The 7,648-nt window shown below is 33.9% G+C and overlaps 1 pseudogene across 1 annotated transcript; it reads right to left on the bottom strand.

Annotated features, from left to right (window-relative positions):
• Nucleotides 1-1,811: 1,811 nt before the first annotated feature.
• On the bottom strand, nt 1,812-6,572 carry LOC143230971 (dnaJ protein homolog 1-like; annotated as a pseudogene). The gene is made up of 3 exons (XR_013016721.1): nt 6,215-6,572; nt 4,884-5,688; nt 1,812-2,187 (listed from the first exon to the last, which is right to left on the bottom strand). The product of XR_013016721.1 is annotated as a dnaJ protein homolog 1-like (transcript).
• Nucleotides 6,573-7,648: the final 1,076 nt, after the last annotated feature.

Genomic DNA, 7,648 nt, shown 5'->3' with positions numbered 1-7,648 from the left:
AATTTCATTTATGTTTCCTCGAAACTTTGAATGATATCTTTTGTTTTACATTTTTAATATTTACTTTATCTTTGGGTTTATTGTATTATGTAACATAGTATTGTAACAGGAATGAGGCACGTACTGAACTAGTGGACTCACCAAGGGTTCTTTTCCTCTTTCTCCACAGTCCATCGCATTCACTACAGACACACTTCTTGTTTTCAGATACTGTATTTGTCTATCTTTTCGTGTTTTAATTATGATTGTTGGGGTGAAAAATTCCGCGTACGACAAACATAATTAGAACTCAGAGATAAATAGACAAACGTCCCTAAACTTGATGTTTGTCGAGCCTCCAGTTAGCGAGCGGATCCAACTGGTGTTTTGCAGTAAATCCGTGCATTGAATGATACCACAGGTAGGATCCTAATCTGATCCCTAATTTTAAAATGTTTCGTGACAAACCCCACTGATTTCCTCCGTTAACCTCACATTCTCTCGTGAAACTGTTTGGTTTAATTAACCTTTTGTTTGGAGCCTTGAGGTTACTGAGGCTGAAATTTTTTTTTTTTTTTAATTTCGCACAAAGCTACACGAGGGTTATCTACGTCAGCTGTCCCTAATTCAACAGTGTAAGACTAAAGGGAAAGACAGTTAGTCATCACCACCCAATCTGTAATGTCTGTGGCTATGGCACCCAAACACATGTGGGGATATTCTATCTATCAGACAAAATCAGATGCTGATGGCAGCTTGTAAGGGAAATCGGTCTAAGGTAAGAAGTGGAATGCTTGAACCCACAATACCTAAACTCCAACTACCTTTTGCTGTCTGCAGCCAATTGTGGGAAAACATTTATCCTTGGTATCTATAAACATTCACAAAGTAGAAACAATCCACCCTTTTTATGAGGTGTACAAAAAGGCTAAAATAGCTACCATATATTTCTACAAGACTTCCTACAAACACCTTTTTATTTATTAACTACAAAAAATGATATTAAACAGAATTAAAATGCTTATTTTCAAGAGTGTATTACAGGATAATTGTTCATTGCTTGCAATTCCTAAAACTTCATGTTTTTATCAACCATGGTCTTGACAGTGTTTGATGATATGATTTAGTCCAATCGACTAATACAGAGATAAGTTTTGTATAAATATATTTCATACATACTAAATGTAAATCAATAAATAAAACAAATTCCTTTAATCTAGTTTGTAAATGAGTGAAGAAAGAAGAACCAAATGTTAGTTTGTAAATGAGTGAAGAAAGAAGAACCAAGTGTAGTTTGTATTTGAGTGAAGAAAGGAGAACCAAATGTAGTTTGTATTTGGGTGAAGAAACAAGAACCAAATGTAGTTTGTATTTGGGTGAAGAAACAAGAACCCAATTGTTCCACTTGTTGAGCAGGAGAAACTTTATTCATGGTAAATCATTTACAAAATTGTAATGAGATATTTACTACATGCATTAGTTTTGAGGTTAAACCTTTTAATAAGTTTGGAAAGCCAACAAATTACCAAAAAATTCACTTTGGTTTACAGAATTCATGATACACACATGTATACAACATAATATACATCTATATACACATATTTTTCATATTAAATCAATTCTTTATATACACACAGTATCTACTTTCATATCACTTGCTGGACAAAATTTTTATCCTGAGGAATGGTTTCATGTTTTAATGTTCATTTACTTGATTCCTGGAAACAACCTGAACACAACTTTCACCACATACAACTATTCATTTTTACAATAAGTTATCAAATCACCTTAAATAATTACAACGAGAATGTTATAGCTTCACACGCAAAGATAACTGATGTTACTGGAACTTAAACAAAATCATTATAACTGTGAACATTCCTCATATAAGGATTCCACAGTTCTGGAACATAAACCAAACCCGTTGAGGTGATGCAGTAATAACAGAAACAACTGATTATCAGAATTAAAACAAGTTATTCAAGGTAAACAGTCCCATAATATCTGTTTTGTGGTTTCTGTCAAACTATCAGGAAACTGGATAGCAAAATTAATTAACAAGTCTCCATTTTTTGATGGTTCCTTAGGATAAGGAAGGCCTTGTCCCTGGATTCTTTTAACTGTTTGTGGTTTGATAACTCCTTCTAATCGAAGAGGGATCCTGTCCCCTCTCAAGGTGGGTACCTGAATCTTTGTTCCACACAGTGCCTGAAATTAGAAGAAAGAAGTTTGAGTAATGCACCTTAATTCTGCAAAACTAAACCTGCTAGTATAATGATTACATAAAGACAATTATAATACAACATATAAATGATGGGCATGTTGTCCACCTAAAGCTATACTTCCACTAACCTTAAAGTTAAGACAAGAATGTTCCTTATAGAAAGATAATTACAAATAAAAACCCAAGTTTACAAAATCTAAATAACTGCTTTGACAGAATACTTTGAGGAGGTCAGATCAAAAGAACAGTTCAAACTGGACATTAGAAAATCACAAAAAATAAAAATATTAAAAATCTGCAGTAAACATTACTTTCAATAGGGTAAAATGTTACAATAGAAGTGGGACTTTCAGAGATGATTTGTTTACAATGATTGTGATAGGATTACTTATTTACGTTTTACTTCAGTTTCTACTAATGAAGAATTAGTTCGTGTTCCTTATTCAGAACAAAGGTAAACAAGATGGTCACATTAAGTTTGGGCTGGGTAAAATAAAAACTGAGAAGTTTCAAGAACAACAAGTCTTTTGAGCCTGATAATATTTCACCTAGGGTTTTTGATGGAAGTTAAAAGAATGGATTTTGAGCAAGTTGCTCCTATTTTTTTAGTAAAACCTTCTTTTGAGGGCAGATAACCAAACCTTTTTCTCTCAATAACATTTAAGTGTTTGCTTGACATGAGGTGTATAAAAACACTGGAATATTAAAAGCTATTCATGAAAGAGAAGTTCTGTAATTACTTACTTCTACAATTACTGGAAAGGGTTGAGATGTCAGCTACCAGAATTACTGAAAGGGCTGAGATGTCAGCTACCAGAATTATTGAAAGGGTTGAGATGTCAGCTACCAGAATTATTGAAAGGGTTGAGATGTCAGCTACCAGAATTATTGAAAGGGTTGAGATGTCAGCTACCAGAATTATTGAAAGGGTTGAGATGTCAGCTACCAGAATTACTGGAAAGGGTTGAGATGTCAGCTACCAGAATTACTGGAAAGGGTTGAGATGTCAGCTACCAGAATTATTGAAAGGGTTGAGATGTCAGCCACCAGAATTATTGAAAGGGTTGAGATGTCAGCCACTAGAATTATTGAAAGGGTTGAGATGTCAGCTACCAGAATTATTGAAAGGGTTGAGATGTCAGCTACCAGAATTACTGGAAAGGGTTGAGATGTCAGCTACCAGAATTACTGGAAAGGGTTGAGATGTCAGCTACCAGAATTACTGGAAAGGGTTGAGATGTCAGCTACCAGAATTATTGAAAGGGTTGAGATGTCAGCCACCAGAATTATTGAAAGGGTTGAGATGTCAGCCACTAGAATTATTGAAAGGGTTGAGATGTCAGCTACCAGAATTATTGAAAGGGTTGAGATGTCAGCTACCAGAATTATTGAAAGGGTTGAGATGTCAGCTACCAGAATTACTGGAAAGGGTTGAGATGTCAGCTACCAGAATTACTGGAAAGGGTTGAGATGTCAGCTACCAGAATTACTGGAAAGGGTTGAGATGTCAGCTACCAGAATTATTGAAAGGGTTGAGATGTCAGCTACCAGAATTATTGAAAGGGTTGAGATGTCAGCTACCAGAATTATTGAAAGGGTTGAGATGTCAGCTACCAGAATTATTGAAAGGGTTGAGATGTCAGCTACCAGAATTATTGAAAGGGTTGAGATGTCAGCTACCAGAATTATTGAAAGGGTTGAGATGTCAGCCACTAGAATTATTCTATAAATGAATGTTATGCAGATATCATTCTCCATCATGAGACAAGTTTAAGAGGTGGCTTTATTAAAAATTTGCAAGTTTATTTAGAAAACAAGCCTATGTTGTCTTTATGTAGCATTCTGAAGACAGTAAAACAAGAAAGCACAAGTTTCATACCACAACATGGGGAAATTGTCAACAGCCATAATTATACCCCAAACAAGTCAAGAGATGAACATACAAGATAAAATTTTGTATACCACAGAAGTAACTCATTCTGTTAACCACTATACATAATGGTTAAAAAGACAATTAAGGTTATAAGATAGTTATTTTTAATAGGGTGACTGACTTAAGGCATGGCTATAATATTAAGTAAGTGAATGTTAAACAGTTGTGGAAGATGAATCTGAAAACACCAAGTTATTAAAAACCAGTATATAATTATGCAAGTGTCCAGAAAGATTAACCATTGTCTACTGGGAACCATGGTTTATCTTCGTTAATACATTATCATGTTTGACTACATATAATTATGACAAACAATTACGTACAGTGTTTGTACATTATCAGAACCTACAGGAATAACAATAGTTCTAAATATTAACATTCCAGCAGGTTCAACGTGGTAACATTAACAGATTCTCCTTCCTTAGCCAGTTACAATTAAATTTTTCTGAGTCTTCATTTCAAACTTCTAATTAGTGGGACATCTTTGAATGTCTACAGTGAAACCATTATATCCTGATTACTGTTACATCAAAACCTTAAAACAAAGATAGAATACTGAATTACACACACTAGTGTTACCCTGAACACCATGTATAAAGCAATGTTTAAATATATCTAAAACCATACTTAACATTAAAGAAAAAGGCCCAAACCTCCTGTGTTACTGATATGCATACAATTAAGTACGTACAACATGAAATAAATTAATATTAGTAAATTTCTTTCAGACTCAGTATTGTAACTTACTTCTTTCAGAGTTATCTTTGCCATGTACTTGATGTCACTGCCATCTCTCTTGAACAAAGGATGAGGCTTGTCTCTGATGGTGAACACAATGTCAGCAGGGATGGCTCCGCAACTTGTCTCCCTCATTCTGAAATGTTATCTTGGTACCTGCTTTCCAACCTGGCTTCACGTTGATCGTTAAAACCTTCTCTTCAGGGCGGGCAGTCCTTCCATCTGGATTTATAACTTTACGATTAATTTTCATTTTTTTAGTGCAACCTTTCATTACGTCCTCAAGAGACACAAACAGTTCATGTTCAATTGTGGGGTCCTGTTTCTGTGCCCTATGTCCAGTCAAGTTTGGACTACTAGTGGAAAAAGCCTGAGATCTGAAAGCATTCCCACCACCAAAGTTCACAAATGGATCATTACCATCCATATTGTCTTGCATAAAGAACATTCCTGTCTGTCCCCCCAAACCACCCGAAAAGAAACTCTCAAATGGGTTGTCAGTACCAAAGAATGCAGCAAAGGTGGCCCTAGGATCACCATGAAATGTATAGTTGAACTGCTTTCCATCTTCAGTACCTGGTACTCCACCCTTTAGTCCGTCCTCACCGTACTGGTCATATATCTCTCTCTTCTTCTTATCTGCTAACACCTCATAAGCCTCGGCAACTTCCTTAAACTTTTCCTCTGCATCCTTCGACTTGTTTTTGTCTGGATGATACTTTAAGGCTAATTTTCGATAAGCCTTCTTAATTTCATCTTCAGAAGCATTTCTGTCGATTCCAAGTATTCTATAATAATCTTTTCCCATTTTCACCTGATAATAATAACATTATTAATTAAAATAAAGCTAAGATACACTATCTTCACTCTATTTCACAGAGACAAATAATAGTAAAACTGTTTCCAAGTAGTAGCTTACTTTTGTTTTACCTTATACAAAATTTACGGCTGCGAAGCAGTAACCAAAACAAAACTTCACAATAAAAATTTAAATAAACCAAGCTTAAAAGTTAGATATTATTATGACACTAGTGCACTTAGGCCTAAATTATGGTTCATTTAGTGTCAGTTTCCATACTATAATAAACTATGGAATACTAACAATTTCAAACTGCTCAACAAAATCTCTAGTAAAACACATACTAAAATATTACAATTTCCTTATTAATACTATTACACACAGTACTGTTTGTAAACACTAACAAATCAGTTTTACAAAAAAAGTCAAAACGGCAAGAGAACCGATGTTAGAAAAGTCTGGTATATAATACACTTTATATGAAATTAAACTTATTTTCAAAATAACTAAACCATCTTTGAAAGCATATCACTGGACTTACCTAATTACAATTCATCGAAATGGTATTATTAGTTAATTATCTTTCTATTTGCTCAGTCAGTTCCGATATACTTCTCAGCCCCACCTCGCACTACTATTTATACTTTCAACTACAGCGTTGTAGAACTTTCCTGAAAATTCCAGAGTTCCCTTGCGTTAATACTAATGAAACTTGAAGTTGCACTAAATATTTTCTCTCTGACTTTATCTTGCTATGCGTTTACTTTTAATAATCAACTACTACTTTAATATTGGTAACCATTTGACATATTATTCTTTTATGACTTACATAAAATAAGTTATATGGTATACACCACACGCTATGTTTTGACAATTCTCTAGAATGTTCTGATTCTTGCGTCATATCCGGCTAAAGTACTGAGTTTCAATAATTTTCTAATAATTAAATAAACACACAAGATAAAAAAATCAAGAACTTTAAAATAAAACACTGTCTAATTAATAATTCTTTGTTAAGACAGTTAACTTACGAGCCATTATTTCAGGTTACAGAAAACCAATTTTTCATTTTCTATACTTTTTCAAAGTGCAGAAACAGAAAATTTACTAAATATGTTAGCTATATTGCCCAAATTTTTGAAACAACGAATAATAGCATATTATCTTATTATACTGGTAAGTAAGTGACATATACCAACAAACCACTGAGCTAAAAACAGTTTTCAGGAACAAGCTGTTTCGATAATTATTTGACATGCACCTGAATTATATGCAAACGTCGAATACACCGCGAGTTTTTCATTATGTATTATTATAGCGTTTATTATGAATTTCTAATTGATTCTATATGTGTGTAAGTGTCAACAAAGCACGTGATCGAGATGTTGATGTCCTTCGAGCTTCTATTATTTCTTTGTTATTTTCTGAAGACAATGTTGTATACAAACGTAGAACTTTGGAGTTTCACCTGATGGATAAGTCTTTACTAACTCAGTCCATGTAAAGAGTAGTAACGAAATCGAACACAAAGTATAATACAAAAATAACCAATGCTTATTAGAACACAAACATCGTGCGTGTACTTGTTTTTTATTACATGAAACACAGGAATGACAACTGAAGACCAGGATTAAGAACGTGTAAATTAAACAATGTTCCAGTGCAAACTGACATAATTAAACGTTACTGAGTTTTCAATAACCGTCATATGTATCGAGGGTTACCTGTACTACTAATGTGACTGGTCATTCTCATTAAACCATAAATGAGGTCACAATTTGTAGATATTATTTGAACAAGTTTTGAAAGGTGTTACTGTTGATAATCCGTTTACAACATGCTATATTGAGCAATATCCTCGAAAAAAGAAAATTTTGTGACAACAATTTCGTTTTTAAAAGAAAGAAACTATCATGAACTGGAATGATCAGGGATATTGTATCCCCTCTCACGATGATTTTTCTGTTACACTCGT

The sequence above is a fragment of the Tachypleus tridentatus genome, chromosome 1 (genome assembly GCF_004210375.1).
Source record: "Tachypleus tridentatus isolate NWPU-2018 chromosome 1, ASM421037v1, whole genome shotgun sequence".
NCBI lineage: Eukaryota > Metazoa > Arthropoda > Merostomata > Xiphosura > Limulidae > Tachypleus > Tachypleus tridentatus.
This window is presented reverse-complemented; position numbering and strand designations above follow the sequence as displayed.